The sequence below is a fragment of the Schistocerca americana genome, chromosome 3 (genome assembly GCF_021461395.2).
Source record: "Schistocerca americana isolate TAMUIC-IGC-003095 chromosome 3, iqSchAmer2.1, whole genome shotgun sequence".
Lineage (NCBI taxonomy): Eukaryota > Metazoa > Arthropoda > Insecta > Orthoptera > Acrididae > Schistocerca > Schistocerca americana.
In genome coordinates, this window is record NC_060121.1 from 229,582,433 (window position 1) to 229,602,308 (window position 19,876).

The window sequence follows — 19,876 nt, forward strand, 5'->3', positions numbered from 1 at the left end:
ACTTGTCCAATCTAGTGAGTTCGTATTGTGTTAAGTAAGTAGTTGGTATTTGGAAAACTATTTGAGTGAGAATTATTTAGTGGGCTGTGAGTTCTCGGCAGAAATCGCTGATTTCTGCTCACCGGTACTTATTTTATAAATGATGTTGGACAATTATCGGTATTAGATTGATCCATTATCTATTGTAAATAGTAATCTGTTTTGTTTTACTGAAATTGGTAGCGGGAAGCATACTGAGTGGTTAGCCTGTTACTAGATGAGTGATTGCAATTTGTTGCGTTAACACTGCATGCACTGAGGTAATAGCGCCGCTGCAGAATATTACTATTACTAATTAATTGTTGGTGAGCAGCAAGGTCACTCTATTAATAGAAAAGGATCTCGATAATTGTTAACAGGAAGGTAGTGAACCAGACTCTTACATCGAAATAAGCCCGAAAGAGATGAAGACTGGATTTAGCGGCAAACACTAAACATTGTAGGAACCATTCTGCAGACAACCTTGTAGGTAGGGCAACCATAGATATGAGTAGCCATCTTGGGTATTAATAAACTGTTTCAGATGTATTTAGTCCTTTGTTATTAGATCACTACCGGTTTCGTGGCTTTTAGTGCCACGAAAGCGGCAGTAATCCAATAATAAAGGACTAAATACGGATAGAGCGGTTTATTAATGCCCAGGACATTCTAGTAAAGTTAAAGCAAAGAGAGACCACGCTACTACTCCCTTGTGTTTACGTGACGAGTGGCCATTTTTCTTCAGATGGGGATTACAGCGGGTTCCCGATACGTCAGCAACTGAAGAAGCATAATTTGTGTTATTCATTTAAATTAAGGATGTAAGAGGTCCATGATTAAGGAATCAATCACTATCAGAAATGGATTACTCACGCGCTGCCTGCGATATGTAAGGTATAAGAGAATCTCAGACCAGAGAGTAGTGCTGTATGCAGTACGAACTGTGTAGCTGTAGCAGTTTAAGTTGTTGCTAGCGATCAGTCTGGTGTATCGTGTTGGCTGGGCCGGTCGTGGTGCAGCGATGGCGGAGCCTGAGCGTTATAGTATAAGGTAAAAGCAGCCTCGCGCATATCTAGTAATGTTATGTGAACTCCCATGTAAATCTTTTAAAAATGTCCTAATAATAATCTTTGTCATATAAAGTAATTTCTAACAAACATTCATTTCAATTTAAAGAATTTACTGATTTCTCCAATCCATGATCATTCCGATTGTTGCAAAAGAAAAATCAGTTGCTTCCTTTCATAAATGAGAAATCTATGGGCCAGCATTGCACAGAGCTGTGCCGGAAAAAAGCTATTGTAAGAGCAGATAGTTGGCGACTTTATTGAGGTAAGAATTTTTGCTTTTTATTCAGAATGATCTTACAGGGCCATGGCGCAGCACTGCTGTCGTCCAAAATTTACCATGTTACTGAATTTATTTTTATATTACGAGGTTTAGGAATTTTTCTGTTTCGAGCTTACATTAAAGGAGAAAAGAATTTTGTGGGTACATTAAATGGGAAACAAATTTTGTGTGGAGGTTAAATGTGAATGAATTTCTGTAGGGAGGTTACACTAAATTAAAATCACATTCATTATTCATATTATTAATTATTAATTTTTTGTGGGGAGGTTACAAGGATCAAAGTAGTGACGTCACTTAGGACATATTTTGTGTTGTGAGATGCGAGAAGACACGATAGACATAATGTACCTGGCGTGCATGTATACATGTCAGTAGGTGCGACGTTATGACGGTTCTGTTCAGTTACTGTGCTCAATGGATTATCATGCTTTGTTGATTAATTTGTGTATATTGCACATAAACTGTTTAAGTTGGGGTCAGGTGTCATTGTGATGTAAATTATTGTGGTGACGTTGGCCTTTGTTGTCTCTTCCTTCGTGTCAGATCAGGTCATTGAGTGACATCATTGATAATTAAGCTCTTTCTGATTGATTGCAGAGCTATTTTCTGAAACACAGCTTTGAAATTAGGACCTATAAATTTCCTCATTACATCCCTCCTATCACAGTATATTCTCCTCCATCCTTCTCTCGCCACCCATCTCGTCCTCATCATCACCCTGTCCATCTCTTCCTTGCCCTCTCTGTTTTCGTCCATTTCCTCCTCCCTCTCTCTCTGCCATCCCATCCTTTCCCTATCTGTCCATCCCCTCCTCTCCCCATATCTCTTCATCTCCTACTGTACCCTCTCTCTCTTTCAATACCCTCCTGCTCCTCTCTCTGACACATACTCTCCTGCCCCCATCTCCCTGTCAATCCCCTTCTCCGTTGGGCTCATCTGCTCCCATCTTTTCCCACCCATCTGTGCAGCCCCTGCAGAACAGACTAATAAGACAGACCAATACTATTACAACGCAACACACCTGACATACAGGGTGGTATACAGGTAGGGGTCTGGAAACCGTTTCTTCCCCTTGACATGTAGAGTACCCTGAAAGGTATGTTGATAGAGCACTCTGATACCACATTCATACAATATTCCTGTCATGCAGGGCAGCCTATACACCATGGGCTGGAAACACGTTTTTCCCCTCATCACCACTCCTAATAGAGCTAGGAGGTTATAAACCATACAACATTACTACTCATGAGGCCTGCAGTTTCTGTGCCAAATGTGGTTGAAATTGAGGCATAGATTTGAGAAGATATCCCAGACATACATCTTCCTCTTCTTCTTCTTCTTCTTCTTCTTGCATTACGGCCTCTGTAGGACCATGGGTAGCCTCTTTGTGGACTGCATCTTCCTCTTCTTCTCCCAAGACCTCTTCATTCTTTCTCTTCTTCTCTTCTGCTCTTCTTCCGAGATCTTCAGTGTCCTTTTCTCCTGTCGGCTCCACTGGTGCAACACTAATTTTTTCCTGTATTCCTCTCTGTCGTTGATCTCCGGCATATTGGTCGGTGTATATTTGTTCCTCCAATTTTCCTTTCCTTCGGCCTTGATCTCCAATTCCAGCCAGTCCTTCTGAAGTTCAACAACCCACTTGGTTCTTGTCTTTCCCTATGTCCTCCCTGTTGTTTCCCACACTCTCTTCATTATTCTGTCCATACTCATCCTTATTACATGTTCAGTAAACCGTGCCCTATTGAGTCTGATTTCATCTACATCTACGTTTATACTCCGCAAGCCACCCAACGGTGTTTGGCGGAGGGCACTTTACGTGCCACTGTTATTACCTCCCTTTCCTGTTCGCGTATGGTTCGCGAGAAGAACGACTGCCGGAAAGCCTCCGTGCGCGCTCGAAACTCTCTAATTTTACATTCGTCATCTCCTCGGGAGGTATAAGTAGGGGGAACCAATATATTGGATACCTCATCCAGAAACGCACCCTCTCGAAACCTGGACAGCAAGCTACACCGCGATGCAGAGCGCCTCTCTTGCAGAGTCTGCCACTTGAGTCTGCTAAATATCTCCGTAATGCTATCCCGCTTACCAAATAACCCTGTGACGAAATGCGCCGCTCTTCTTTGGATCTTCTCTATCTCCTCTGTCAACCCGACCTAGCTCGGATCCCACACTGATGAGCAATACTCAAGTACAGGTCGAACGAGTGTTTTGTAAGCCACCTCCTTTGTTGATGGACTACATTTTCTAAGGACTCTCCCAATGAATCTCAACCTGGCACCCGCCTTACCAACAATTAATTTTATATGATCATTCCACTTCAAATCGTTCTGCACGCATACTCCCAGATATTTTACAGAAGTAACTGCTACCAGTGTTTGTTCTGCTATCATATAATCATGCAATAAAGGATCCTTCTTTCTATGTATTCGCAGTACATTACATTTGTCTATGTTAAGGGTCAGTTGCCACTCCCTGCACCAAGTGCCTATCCCCTGCAGATCTTCTGCATTTCGCTGCAATTTTCTAATGCTGCAACTTCTCTATATACTACAGCATCATCCGCAAAAAGCCGCATGGAACTTCCGACACTATTTACTTGGTCACTTATATATATTGTGAAAAGCAATGGTCCCATAACACTCCCCTGTGGCACGCCAGAGGTTACTTTAACGTCTGTAGACGCCTCTCCATTGAGATCAACATGCTGTGTTCTGTTTGCTAAAAACTCTTCAATCCAGCCACACAGCTGGTCTGATATTCCATAGGCTCTTACTTTGTTTATCAGGCGACAGTGCGGAACTGTATCGAACGCCTTCCGAAAGTCAAGGAAAATGGCAGCTACCTGGGAGCCTGTATCTAATATTTTCTGGGTCTCATGAACAAATAAAGCGAGTTGGGTCTCACACGATCGCTGTTTCCGGAATCCATGTTCATTCCTACAGAGTAGATTCTGAGTTTCCAGAAATGAAATGATACGCGAGCAAAAAACATGTTCTAAAATTCTACGACAGATCGACGTCAGGGATATAGGTCTATAGTTTTGCGCATCTGCTCGACGACCCTTCTTGAAAACTGGAACCACCTGTGCTCTTTTCCAATCATTTGGAACCTTCCGTTCCTCTAGAGACTTGCGGTACACGGCTGTTAGAAGGGGGGCAAGTTCTTTCGCGTACTCTGTGTAGAATCGAATTGGTATCCCGTCAGGTCCAGTGGACTTTCCTCTGTTGAGTGATTTCAGTTGCTTTTCTATTCCTTGGATACTTATTTAGATGTCAGCCATTTTTTCGTTCGTGCGAGGATTTAGAGAAGGAACTGCAGTGCGGTCTCCCCCTGTGAAACAGCTTTGGAAAAAGGTGTTTAGTATTTCAGCTTTACGCGTGTCATCCTCTGTTTCAATGCCATCATCATCCCAGAGTGTCTGGATATGCTGTTTCGATCCACTTACTGATTTAACGTAAGACCAGAACTTCCCAGGATTTTCTGTTAAGTCGGTACATAGAATTTTCTTTCGAATTCACTGAACGCTTCACGCATAGTCCTCCTTACGCTAACTTTGACATACTTTAGCTTCCGTTTGCCTGAGAGGTTTTGGCTGCGTTTAAATTTGCAGTGAAGCTCTCTTTGCTTTCGCAGTAGTTTCCTAACTTTGTTGTTGAACCACGGCGGGTTTTTTCCCGTCCCTCACAGCTTTACTCGGCACATACCAGTCTAAAACGCATTTTACGATTGCCTTGAACTTTTTCCATAAACACTCAACATTGTCAGTGCAAATCTGCCTCCTATTACTCTTGCTAAACAGATAAACCTTCCTCCCTTTTTTATATTCCTATTTGCTTCCATATTCAGGGATGCTGCAACGGCCTTATGATCACTGATTCCCTGTTCTGCGCTTACAAAGTCGAGAAGTTCGGGTCTGTTCGTTATCAGTTGGTCCAAGATGTTATCTCCACGAGTCGGTTCTCTGTTTAATTGCTCGAGGTAATTTTCGGATAGTGCACTCAGTATAATGTCACTCGATACTCTGTCCCTACGACCCGTCCTAAACATCTGAGTGTCCCAGTCTATATCCGGTAAATTGAAATCTCCACCTAAGACTATAATATGCTGAGGAAATTTATGTGAAATGTATTCCAAATTTTCTCTCAGTTGTTCTGCCACTAATGCTGCTGAGTCGGGAGGAGCCAATTATTAACCTAGCTCGGTTGTTGAGTGTAACCTCCACCCTTAATAATTCACAGGAACTATCCACTTCTACTTCACTACAGGACAAACTACTACTAACAGCGACAAACACGCCACCACTGGTTGCATGCACTCTATCCTTTCTAAACACCGTCTGTGCCTTTGTAAAAATTTCGGCAGAATTTATCTGTGGCTTCAGCCAGCTTTCCGTACCTATAACGATTTCAGCTTCGGTGCTTTCTATTAGGGCTTGAAGTTCCAGTACTTTACCAACACAGCTTCGACAGTTTACAATTACAATACCGATTGCTGCTTGGTCCCCGCATGTCCTGACTTTGCCCCACACCCTTTGAGGCTGTTGCCCTTTCTGTACTTTCCCGAGGCTATTTAACAGAAAAAACCACCCAGTCCACGCCACGCAACCACTGCTACCCGTGTAGCCGCCTGCTGTGTGTAGTGGACTCCTGACCTAACCAGCGGAACCCGAAACCCCACCACCCTATGGCGCAAGTCGAGGAATCTGCAGCCCACACGGTCGCAGAACCGTCTCAGCTTCTGATTCAGACCCTCCACTCGGCTCTGTACCAAAGGTCCGCAGTCAGTCCTGTCGACGATGCTGCAGATGGTGAGCTCTGCTTTCATTCCGCTAGCGAGACTGACAGTCTTCACCAAATCAGATAGCCGCAGGAAGCCGGATATTGTTCTCATGTTCCGGTACAGTTCTTCCCTAGGTCTTCATATCTATCTCTCTCCACCTCTTTTTGGACCTAGTATTTTTCTCTCATCTTCCTCTAGTTCATCTGCCCCATTTCTTCCTAGTGTCATCATCACAGCAGCATATAGTACTGCATTCCTCACCGTGGCCTTGTAGTGGCTTATCTTTGCCTCTGTGGGTATATTCTTTTTATTGTGGATCTCTCTCGTTATACAGAAGGCTAACCTCATCTTCTTCATCCCCTCTGTTAATTCCTCCTTGCTCTTGTCCCTCCCTGTTATAAATTCTCCCAGGTATTTAAATATGTTCACCATCTGCACAGTGCCAAGTTGTCGAATTGTGTCTTAGCGTCTTCTTTCGTCTCACTCACTCTGCAAAGGCTAGGCAGTCCAGTAGAGCCCTGTTGTCCTTTTTGTCCCCTACATGCCCCAGACATACATACAAACACACATATGGTCTGTGTATAAAAGACCAGACCTAATATCGATCCCTATAGTACATCTACTACAAACAGCATAGTGAACGCATTATTGTGGCCAAGATAGATACGAAGCCCACACCTACTACAGTAGTACAAGTTTATATGCCAACTAGCTCTGCAGATGACGAAGAAATTGAAGAAATGTATGATGAAATAAAAGAAATTATTCAGATTGTGAAGGGAGACGAAAATTTAATAGTCATGGGTGACTGGAATTCGTGTGTAGGAAAAGGGAGAGAAGGAAACATAGTAGGTGAATATGGATTGGGGGACAGAAATGAAAGAGGAAGCCGCCTTGTAGAATTTTGCACAGAGCACAACATAATCACAACTAACACTTGGTTTAAGAATCATGAAAGAAGGTTGTATACATGGAAGAACCCTGGAGATACTGAAAGGTATCAGATAGATTATATAATGGTAAGACAGAGATTTAGGAACCAGGTTTTAAATTGTAAGACATTTCCAGGGGCAGATGTGGACTCTGACCACAATCTATTGGTTATGACCTGTAGATTAAAACTGAAGAAACTGCAAAAAGGTGGGAATTTAAGGAGATGGGACCTGGATAAACTAAAAGAACCAGAGGTTGTACAGAGATTCAGGGAGAGCACAAGGGAGCAATTGACAGGAATGGGGGAAAGAAATACAGTAGAAGAAGAATGGGTAGCTTTGAGGGATGAAGTAGTGAAGGCAGCAGAGGATCAAGTAGGTAAAAAGACGAGGGCTAGTAGAAATCCTTGGGTAACAGAAGAAATACTGAATTTAATTGATGAAAGGAGAAAATATAAAAATGCAGTAAGTGAAACAGGCAAAAAGGAATACAAACGTCTCAAAAATGAGATCGACAGGAAGTGCAAAATGGCTAAGCAGGGATGGCTAGAGGACAAATGTAAGGATGTAGAGGCCTATCTCACTAGGGGTAAGATAGATACCGCCTACAGGAAAATTAAAGAGACCTTTGGAGATAAGAGAACGACTTGTATGAATATCAAGAGCTCAGATGGAAACCCAGTTCTAAGCAAAGAAGGGAAAGCAGAAAGGTGGAAGGAGCATATAGAGGGTCTATACAAGGGCGATGTACTTGCGGACAATATTATGGAAATGGAAGAGGATGTAGATGAAGATGAAATGGGAGATATGATACTGCGTGAAGAGTTTGACAGAGCACTGAAAGACCTGAGTCGAAACAAGGCCCCCGGAGTAGACAATATTCCATTGGAACTACTGACGGCCGTGGGAGAGCCAGTCCTGACAAAACTCTACCATCTGGTGAGCAAGATGTATGAAACAGGCGAAATACCCTCAGACTTCAAGAAGAATATAATAATTCCAATCCCAAAGAAAGCAGGTGTTGACAGATGTGAAAATTACCGAACTATCAGCTTAATAAGTCACAGCTGCAAAATACTAACACGAATTCTTTACAGACGAATGGAAAAACTAGTAGAAGCCAACCTCGGGGAAGATCAGTTTGGATTCCGTAGAAACACTGGAACACGTGAGGCAATACTGACCTTACGACTTATCTTAGAAGAAAGATTAAGGAAAGGCAAACCTACGTTTCTAGCATTTGTAGACTTAGAGAAAGCTTTTGACAATGTTGACTGGAATACTCTCTTTCAAATTCTAAAGGTGGCAGGGGTAAAATACAGGGAGCGAAAGGCTATTTACAATTTGTACAGAAACCAGATGGCAGTTATAAGAGTCGATCGACATGAAAGGGAAGCAGTGGTTGGGAAGGGAGTAAGACAGGGTTGTAGCCTCTCCCCGATGTTATTCAATCTGTATATTGAGCAAGCAGTAAAGGAAACAAAAGAAAAATTCGGAGTAGGTATTAAAATTCATGGAGAAGAAATAAAAACTTTGAGGTTCGCCGATGACATTGTAATTCTGTCAGAGACAGCAAAGGACTTGGAAGAGCAGTTGAATGGAATGGACAGTGTCTTGAAAGGAGGATATAAGATGAACATCAACAAAAGCAAAACAAGGATAATGGAATGTAGTCTAATTAAGTCGGGTGATGCTGAGGGAATTAGATTAGGAAATGAGACACTTAAAGTAGTAAAGGAGTTTTGCTATTTGGGGAGCAAAATAACTGATGATGGTCGAAGTAGAGAGGATATAAAATGTAGGCTGGCAATGGCAAGGAAAGCGTTTCTGAAGAAGAGAAATTTGTTAACATCCAGTATTGATTTAAGTGTCAGGAAGTCATTTCTGAAAGTATTCTTATGGAGTGTAGCCATGTATGGAAGTGAAACATGGACGATAAATAGTTTGGACAAGAAGAGAATAGAAGCTTTCGAAATGTGGTGGTACAGAAGAATGCTGAAGATTAGATGGGTAGATCACATAACTAATGAGGAAGTATTGAATAGGATTGGGGAGAAGAGAAGTTTGTGGCACAACTTGACCAGAAGAAGGGATCGGTTGGTAGGACATGTTCTGAGGCATCAAGGGATCACCAATTTAGTATTGGAGGGCAGCGTGGAGGGTAAAAATCATAGAGGGAGACCAAGAGATGAATACACTAAGCAGATTCAGATGGATGTAGGCTGCAGTAGGTACTGGGAGATGAAGAAGCTTGCACAGGATAGAGTAGCATGGAGAGCTGCATCAAACCAGTCTCAGGACTGAAGACCACAACAACAACAACATAGTACATCTGCAGATATTATTCCCAAATTTGTTCCCTTGTGTACAGCCCTTGGGCTTCTTAATTTGACAGTCTGTTTTCTATTCCACAAGATTTGTTCAAGTCAACAACCGAAATCCTAAATGAGAATAATCAGGGAAGATTCAGACCCAACATACATATTCTAAACTCAAACATTTTTATGTTCCTGGAGGAAAATAAACTTCTCTCAGTGAATCAGCATGTAAATATGGATTTAGGAAAAACCACTTGTGTGGACACACAGTTCACTTTATTCACGCACCGAATCTCACAAACAGCAGATGCAGGTGAATGGAAAGGTTCCCTTATCCTAGATCAGGGCGTTTAACACTATAGCACAATGGAAACTGCTAACCAATGTATGATCTTGCAGAGTATCTCTACAAATATGTGCTTGACTTGAGGAAGATTACCGAAGACGTCGTACTGGAGAGTGAATGTCCCACAATAGCGAAAGTAACATCTGCTGTGCGTCAGGGATGCGTAATAGTACCTTTAATGTTTGCAGTATACATAAAGAAATTATGAGGGGGATCAGCAGCGCTATAAGATCGTTTGTTAACGATGCTGTTGTGTACAGGAAGGTACCATCATTAGCTACTCATAAGGAATTGCAGAAAGACTTGGACCAAATTTCCGCTAGATGTACTGAATGACAGCTCTCTTTTTATATGTGGATCACGGTAGCTGATTACAAGATTAATGGTGAACATGTTAAGCATGTCCCATCATATATGTATTTAGGGGTCATACTAACAAGGTAAGAGCTTAACCTCAAACGCTCGGAATCGCTCGAAAATGTGCTTGTAATATAAATCGCTCATCCTGAAAACAGTCGTATCACCCATTCGCATGTAAAACGTAGCTGTTGTCTATTAGCGTCATCCGACGAAGGTAACATTGTACTATGTTAGAAGAAAGTTTCCCAAACAAGGATGTTAGGTTAAAGATATTGTCACCAAAGACAAAGGCATAACCAACCTCTTGATGTGTAAGCAATATAAACTCTTCACGAGAAGGATCGTTGATTTTCTAGGACTACAATGTGCACAATCGTAAGTAAAGCAACAAGCTCGTCATTTCATCACTCGATTTATTTCTGTACTATACAGTGAGCTTTCTGTATAGAAGTACAAGCCTGTGTTACAACATTCTTGACAAAAGGCAGGTTATGACAATGACATGTCAATATCATTGTTTGAAAGTGTAAATAGCGTGCCGTGTGATACTGGACTGCTTCAGCTCAGGAGCTCTGTTGACTGTGGCAAAGTGGCTTTAGTCAGATGTGCACAGTGTTCACTTTGCTTTGACCACTTAATGAGAACCTCACACCTGTACTTCGAAGGCTGAATATCTGTGCGACACTATCACCGTACACAAGCGATAAGAAATGGGAATATCACGTAAAATAAATATTAGGGAAAGGAATGAAAGATTTAAATGTGTTGGAATGGTTCTGCAGCAATGCAATGCATCTAAAAATGAAATTTACATCTACATACACACTCTGCTAGCCACCATATGGTGCGTGACGAAGTGTATCGAGTACCACTGCTAGTTATTTCCTTTCCGTTCCAGTCGCAAACAGAAAGACGAAAATCGATTGTCTATATATCTTTGCACAAGCCCTAATGACTCTAATCTCCCCTTCTTGGTCCTTACGCGAAATGTACGTTGCTGGCGGTAGCATCGTTCTACAGTCAGATTCAAATGCCGGTTCTCTACACTTTCTCAATAGTGTTCCTCGAAAAGAACGTTGCCTTACCTGTGAGGATTCCTATTTGAGTTCCCCAAGCATCTCCGTAATACTTGCGTGAAATAGGATACAATACGGAAGTAGATCCAAATCTAGAGTGTTGTTCCAGTGTCCTTATCAAGTAGACATGACAACAGACATTGAACGAATTCCGAGATTCGCTGCTAGGATCGTAACAGATCGGTGTAGCCCATACGAAAGTGTAACAGTAATGTTCGACGCACTTAAAAGGGAGGTTTTGGAAGGAAGACGACAAAGTTCTTACGAGACCCTGTTGAGTTAATTTGGATCACCTGCATTCGAAGAAGACTGTGCGACCATCATGCTCTCACAATCGTATGTCTCGCGCACGATCTTAGTAATAAGAGAATAGAGATATTAGGGCACACGCAGAGCCATATGGACAGCGATTTTCCCTCTAAAGTATGAGAGGCATTCAAAAGAACAAGCGGGAAGCTGCCTACGAAGAAGGTGTGGTCCGTTTAAGAGCGCTGAGGCACCAAACTCGCTGCTAGAGAGACACGAGCGCACACACAACCGTGACAACGGAGCGAGCACGTGCGTTTCTTACAGTGGGCGGAGTGCGGGGAACGGAAATTCATCAAAGACTGGCACTAGTGTGCGAAGAGCAGTTTTATGTCCGTTGCAGGGGTCAAGCCGTGGCACAAGCGGTTCAAGGAAAGACGAATGTCGTTGGCCGATGACGTACCATTGTCCAGCATGTGGATGCCGCCATTATTGAAGACCAGCGAGTTACGGTATCAGCCACTGTTGGATTGAGCGCCGGAACTGCACCCGACATGCAGTGCTCTTCGTACACTTGTGCCGTTCTTCGATGAATTTCTGTTCCTAGCAGTTGTTGCGCTGTAAGGAAACGCAATACACGCCGTGGCTCTTCTTTTGAAGCCTCCATACCTCTGTTTTCAGCACGACTAAGTGCAAAGGGCGGTCGATGCGCGCACGTGTTCGCTCTGTCATCACGTGAGTGTGCCCCGTGTCCTTCTAGCGGCGATTTTCGATCTTCAGCGGTCTTATAGGCACCGCATCTTCTTCCGTAGGCGATGACATTGCTGTGCCTTCATCGGTTTCCATTTTACAACTTACGGCTCGTTTTTAGGTCCTGTACATCAATTGGTAAGAAACCCTTATAGGATCACTTTCTCGTCCGTCTGTCCGTCCGACTGTTTTAAGACCTCTTTTTCTCAGAAAAAAGTAGAGGTATCAAGTTGAAATTTATGTCACATACTAAGTTCTATGGTCCTTTCGCGATATAAAAGATATAATCTTCTAACTCGATGGTTGGTTGGTTGGTTGAGGGGGAGGGGGGGGGGGGGGCATCGGTACCATCGGGTTAGGGAAGGATGTGGAAGGAAGTCAGCCGTGCCCTTTCAAAGGAATTTGCCTACTTAGGAAAATCACAGAAAACCTAAACCAGGATGGCCGGACACGGGTTTCAACCGTCGTCCTCCCGAATGCGAGTCCAGTGTGCTAGCCACTGCGCTATCTCGCTCGATGTAAGTCAATCCAATCAAAAGGTATGGCCATTTATCTTACATGCCAACGGCCTTGTCGCAGTGGTAAGAACGGTTCCCGTCAGATCACCGAAGCTAAACGCTGTCGGGCTGGGGTAGCACTTGGGTGGGTGACGATCCGGTCTGCCGAGCGATGTCGGCGAATGGGCTACACTCAGTCCTTGTGAGGCAAACTGAGGAGCTACTTGATTGAGAAGTAGCGGCTCCGGTCTCGGAAACCGACATACGGCCGGGAGAGCGGTGTGCTGACCACATGACCCTCCATATCAGCATCCAGTGACGCCTGTGGGCTGAGGATGACGCAGCGGCCGGTCAGTACCGTTGGGCCTTCATGGCCTGTTCGGGAGGAGTTTTTATATACATAATTAAGTTGGTACGGACCACTCAGAGTGCCAATCCTGATCACACCTGTCCGGTTTATTTTTTATTATTATTTTTTTTAGTGCCTCCTCTACGAGGGCAATTGAGAAAATAACCGAATATTTTGAATTACGTGCCAACGGAGATATTCAGTGATAAGCGGTTTGCTGCGCTGTCTTTCACGCTACCTACTTTGTAAACAAATGTTTTTGAAGTCTTAGTATCTCGTTCAGTTTTCGTGACATTATTATTTCAGTGCAACGTGTTTGAATTTTAATGGCGATTTTTGAAGAGAGCATTTTCCTAGAGCAGTGAAGAAACTTAAAATTTTGCGTATAACTTGGAACACTTTTACAGAGCGATTTCAGCTTTTGAAGCAAGCTTCCCGAGATTATGGTCTGGGTCGTACGCGATGTTACAAGTGGTTTCTAAGATTTAAAAAATGATCTTCAAACAGTTCAAGATGATCCTCGACCTGAAGGGCTTTCCACTTAAACTGATGACTCGCAATTTCAGAAAATCGATCTGGTGAGTCTGAATCACCGATTGACCGTCAGAGAAACTGTAGAAAAGGTCATGCCTTGAAATTTTGACGACAAAACTGAACATGCGTCGAGTTGCAGCAACATTTGTTCCTTGTTTGAAGACAGAATAACAGAAAGAAAATCGAATGGACATTTCATCGGGAACTCCTTTAACAAGCTAATGACGATGAAAAGTCCATGCAAAGGTTGGTTGGTTGTTTGGGGAAGGAGACCAGACAGCGAGGTCATCGGTCTCATCGGATTAAGAAAGGACGGGGAAGGAAGTCGGCCGTGCCCTTTCACAGGAACCATCCCGGCATTTGCCTGGAGGATGGCCGGACGCAGGATTTCATGCAAAGGATCGTAGTGCGAGGCGATAGATGAGATTACGATTACGGTATTGAGAGAAAAGTTAAGTCACCACAATGCACAAAGAGTCCCCATGCCCCAAAAAACCACGCCAGCGTCGAACCAATGTCAAAATGATACCTACTTTTTTTTCGTCAATGGAATTGTGCAATTCGATTTCTTCACTCAAGATGGAAGAGTGAATCCTATGCACTATCAAGGCATTTTGCAACGGTTATGTGAAAAAAAAAATTTCGCAAAAGGATACCAGAATTGTGGCGAGACAACACATGATTCTTGCACCACTGCAAAGCGCCCGCACACTCGGCTCTTTCTGTTAGTTTTGTGCCAAAAATAGGACGATCGCTCTCCCACAGTCTCCTTACTGGCCAGACCTAGTTCCTTGCGACTTCTTCGTATTTCTGAAATTAAAATCGGGGGTAAAAGGACGTTGTTTTCAGAGTATTGATGACATCAAAGCAAACTCCTCACTGGCCTTAAAGGCCATTTAAAATGTACCTGTCCTGACTGCTTCGGGAAATGGAAACACCATCGAGAAAAGGGAGTGACTAGGGAATGTAGGTACTTTGTAGGAGACAAGGACCAATAACATGTAAAATTAATACACTGACGGGAAAAAATTGCAACACCAAGCACCAGTTGTGCGACATAAACGAACGTCGGTAGGCATGCTTCTACAATCTTAGACATGATGTTTCAAATTCCGCGCCAGTCGCGTAACAGCGGCGCTAATAGCGCTAATTTGAGGATGCAGATCTCGTTTGCTTTAAATACACGCTGCAACGGTCGTGAGATTTACATGTGGCGAGTTGATATTAGTCAAGAGTGCGGTAAGGCGACAAAGAGTCTTTATCAACACCTCACTGAGTCTGAACGAGGTCGTACATTAGGGCTACGAGAAGCTGCGTTTTTCTTCTGCGATATTGCACAAATACTTGGCAGGGACGCAGCCATTGTACGTGATTGCTGGAAGCTGTGGTAACGAAAATGTACGGTCGCAAGAAGACTGGGCTTCGGCTACGTGGCACTACCGAGAGCGAAGACCATCGTGTTTGCGTGCGGCTCTGGTGGATTGTACTGCAGCAATTTGAGCAGCAGTTGGCACCATAGTGACGCAACTATCACAAATCGATTACTTTAAGGACAGCTCCGAACCAGACGCCCTGTGGCGTGTATTCCACCGACCAAAAAACCACCGCCATTTGTGACTTCAACAGTGTCAAGCAAGAGATCTTTGGAGGCAGGGTGGAGATCTGTCGTGTTTTCCTGATGAAAGTTGGTTCTGTCTTGGTGCCAGTGATAGCGATGTTTTGGTTAGATGGATGCCAGTTGAAAGCCTGAAACCAGCCTGTCTGTGATCGGGCCAAATATCTCACGAAATAAGCACCAAACGAAAATACTACAAAGAACGAAACTCGTCTAGCATGAAGGGGGAAACCAGATGGCACTATGGTTGGCCCGCTAGATGGCGCTGCCGTAGGTCAAACGGATATCAACTGCGTTTTTTTAAATAGGAACCCCTATTTTTTATTACGTATTCGTGTAGTACGTAAAGAAATATGGTTCAAAAATGGTTCAAATGGTTCTGAGGTCATCAGTCGCTAAAGAACTTAGAACTACTTAAAACTAACTAACCTAAGGACATCACAAACATCCATGTCCGAGGCAGGATTCGAACCTGCGACCGTAGCGGTCGCTCGGCTCCAGACTGTAGCGCCTAGAACCGCTCAGCCACTCCGGCCGGCAAAAGAAATATGAATGTTTTAGTTGGACCACTTACATATTTGCTTCGTGATCCATTACCCGTGTTAAAATGGACCGTTTACCAATTGCTGGAAAGGTCGATATCGTGTTGATGTATGGCTATTGTGATCAAAATGCCCAACTGGCGTGTGCTATGTATCCTGCTCGGTATCCTGGACGACATCATACAAGTGTCCGGACCGTTCGCCGGATAGTTATGTTATTTAAGGTAACAGGAAGTGTTCAGCCAGATGTGAAACGTCAATCACGACCTGCAACAAATGATGATGCCCAAGTAGGTGTTTTAGCTGCTGTCGCGGCTAATCCGCACATCAGTAGCAGACAAATTGCGCGAGAATCGGTAATCCCAAAAACGTCGGTGTTGAGAATGCTACATCAACATCGGTTGCACCCGTACCATATTTCTATGCACCAGGAATTCCATGACGACGACTTTGAACGTCGTGTACAGTTCTGTCACTGGGCACAAGAGAAATTACGGGACGATGACAGATTTTTTGCACGCGTTCTATTTAGCGACGAAGCGTCATTCACCAACAGCGGTAACGTAAACCAGCATAATATGCACTATTGGGCAACGGAAAATTCACGATGGCTGCGACAAGTGGAACATCAGCGACCTTGGCGGGTTAATGTATGGTGCGGCATTATGGGAGGAAGGATAACTGGCCCCCATTTTATCGATGGCAATCTAAATGGTGCAATGTATGCTATTTTCCTACGTAATGTTCTACCGGTGTTACTACAAGATGTTTCACTGCATGACAGAATGGCGATGTACTTCCAACATGATGGATGTCCGGCACATAGCTCGCGTACGGTTGAAGAGGTATTGAGTAGCATATTTCATGACAGATGAATTGGTCGTCGAAGCACCATTCCATGGCCCGCACGTCCGCCGGATCTGACGCCCCCGGGTTTCTTTCTGTGGTGAAAGTTGAAGTATATTTGCTATCGTGTTCCAACGACAACGCCTGACAACATGCGTCAGCGCATTGTCAATGCATGTGCCAAAAGTTACGGAAGGCGAACTACTCGCTGTTGAGAGGAATGTCGTTACACGTATTGCCAAATGCATAGATGTTGGCGGACATCATTTTGAGCATGTATTGCATTAATGTGGTATTTACAGGTAATCACGCTGTAACAGCATGCGTTCTCAGAAATGACAAGTTCACAAAGGTACATGTATCACATTGGAGCAACCGAAATAAAATGTTCAAACGTACCTACGTTCTACGTTTTTTTTAAAAAACCTACCTGTTACCAACTGTTCGTCTAAAATTGTGAGCAATATGTTTGTGACTATTACAGCGCCATCTATCACAAAGCGAAAAAAGTGGTCCAACTAAAACATTCATATTTCTTTACGTACTACACGAATATGTAATAAAAATGGGGGTTCCTATTTTTAAAAACGCAGTTGATATCCGTTTGACCTATGGCAGCACCATCTAGCGGGCCAATCATGGCGCCCTCTGGTTTCCCCCATCAAGTTAGACGAGTTTCGTTCTTTGTAGTTTTTTCGTTTGACGCTTATTTCGTGAGATATTTGGCCCGGTCACTGTCGATGGACCACCTTGTATATCTGGAGTTCTGGTCTGGGATGTGATTTCGTATGACAGCAGGAGCACTTTCGTGGTTATTCCACGCACTCTGACTGCAGATTTGTACGTCAATCTGGTGACCTGGCCTCTGTGCTGCCATTCATGTACAGCATTCCAGAGTGTGTTTTCCAACAGAATAACACTCGCCCTGAAACCACTGTTGTAACCAAACTTGCTCTACAGAATGTCGCCATATTTGACCTGGACTGCTCGATCACCATATCTGTCTCCAATCGACCACATATGTGACGTCAGCGGAGGCCAACTCCAGCATTATCTGGAACCAGCATTAACTCTTCCTGTGTAGACCGACCAAGTGCAACAGGCAGGGAACACCATCTCACAAACTGATATCAGGAACCTGCTGAACAGAATTCACGTTGCATGCTTGTATTCAACAATCTGGCCGTTACAGCGGTTATGAATTTACCAGCATTTCACATTTGTAATGGCATATCTCGCGCTTACATCAACCTATGATCTTGCAGTTTTAATCACTTAAATATGTTACCTACTGGGTGATCAAAAAGTCAGTATAAATTTGAAAACTGAATAAATCACGGAATAATGTAGATAGAGAGGTATAAATTTATACACATGCTTGGAATGACATGGGGTTTTATTAGAACCAAAAAAATACAAAAGTTCAAAAAATGTCCAACAGATGGCGCTTCATCTGATCAGAATAGCAATAATTAGCATAACAAAGTAAGACAAAGCAAAGATGATGTTCTTTACAGGAAATTCTCATTCCTCAACACTAGCTGTAGTCGAGGAATAATGTTGTGAACAGCACTGTAAAGCATGTCCGGAGTTATGGTGAGGCACTGAGGCATTGCCGTCGGATGTTGTCTTTCAGCATCCCTAGAGATTTCGGTCGATCACGATACACTTGCGACTTCAGGTAACCCCAAAGCCAATAGTCGCACAGACTGAGGTCTGGGGACCTGGGAGGCCAAGCATGACGAAAGTGGCGGCTGAGCACACGGTCATCACCAAACGACGCGCGCAAGAGATCTGTCGGACATTTTGTGAACTTCGTTTGTTTTTTCTTTGTTCTGATAAAACCGCATGTCATTCCAAGCACGTGTGTCAATTTTTACCTCTCTATCTACATTAGTCCGTGGTTTATTAAGTTTTCAAATTTATACTGACTTTTTGATCACCCAGTAGACAAATGCACTCCCGAAATTTCATTACTGTAAATATTTTTGGTGTTGCGATTTTTTCCGTCAGTATAATAAAGATTAAAAAATAAAGTTCGGTTATTTTCTGGACAGACCTCGTATGCTGATGCAGGCCACTCTGCAGTACGGGTCGACTGTCTCACTACTGTGGCTCCTCGTTGGTGGCTAAAGAACGGCTTGGGGAACACAAATGCGGAGTCGTGTACTCGGACATGCAGTACCTGCGTGGCTGGAGTGGAGAGGTGTGGTGAGCTGTGGAGTGGTGCGCTCCCGCCGGCCGCTGCAGACGCACTGACGGCTGCTGCCCGCTGCCCACTGGACACTGGCCAGAGGCTCTTCCGGCCTCCACAATGGAGCAGCCTCCAGCCCTTCTGCCGCCACGCCCGCGCCGCCACGCTGACCTCACGCTACCAGATAACTACTGCCTGCTGCTCCTCCACAGGTCGGTCGACGACGCGTACGTGGCCGCCTTTGTCGGACAGTGACGCAAGGGTTCACTACACTGCCGGTTCCACACGCCGGCAGGAAACACTGGGTTGGCTTTTGTGCGCCGAAAAACTGCGTGGTAATCTACTGAAGACTCGGATGATGAGCTTCATCCACTGATGGTGCACCATTAGGAGACTCGACGCTACGGTCTTGACAATGCCTTGTTGGAGAGATACTTGCTATTCTCTCGTCAGTCTTCAGACTGTTTTGATGGGGCACGCCTCGACTTCCTCTCCCGTGTCACCTCTTCATCTCAGAGAAGTATTTAAACCCAATGTCGCCGGCCGTTGTGGCCGAGCGGTTCTAGGCGCTTCAGTCCGAAACCACACTGCTGCTGCGGTCGCAGGTTCGAATCCTGCCTCGGGCATGGATGTGTGTGATGTGCTTAGGTTAGTTAGGTTAAAATAGTTCTAAGTCTAGGGGACTGATGACCTCAAGATGTTAAGTCCCATAGTGCTTAGAGCCATTTGAACCAAACCCAATGTCCTTGATAACTTGTCTCGTATACTCCAACCTTTGCTTTCCCATACAGTTTTTCTCCTCTACAGCTAATTCTGGTACCATTGCAGTTATTCTCCGCTGTCTTAACGTGTCTTATCATTATGTACCTTCTTCTACCAACATTTCCAGCATACACCGACCGTCCAAAATATTCCGAGACCGATTTCATTCCAGACGTATAAGCGACGCCAGAGCTGTAATTGCGTTGGCAGCGTGAACTACAAACTATAAACAAACATATGAGCATTCATATGAAACGTCCTGGCAGATAAAAATTGTGTACCGGAACGAGACTCGATCTCGGGACCTTTGCCTTTCGCGGGAAAGTGCTCTATCAACTTTTTTTTTTTTTTTTTTTTTT

The 19,876-nt window shown here is 43.9% G+C and overlaps 1 protein-coding gene across 1 annotated transcript in view; it reads right to left on the reverse strand.

Annotated features, from left to right (window-relative positions):
- LOC124606785 (sodium-coupled monocarboxylate transporter 2-like) overlaps window positions 1–18,840 on the reverse strand; it is a 237,205-nt gene extending 218,365 nt beyond the window's left edge. Inside the window, exon 1 of the mRNA XM_047138848.1 lies at window positions 18,747–18,840. The gene's annotated coding sequence lies outside the window, so the exon portion shown is untranslated. The remainder of the gene's footprint in view (window positions 1–18,746) is intronic.
- Between the last annotated feature and the right edge of the window lie 1,036 nt (window positions 18,841–19,876).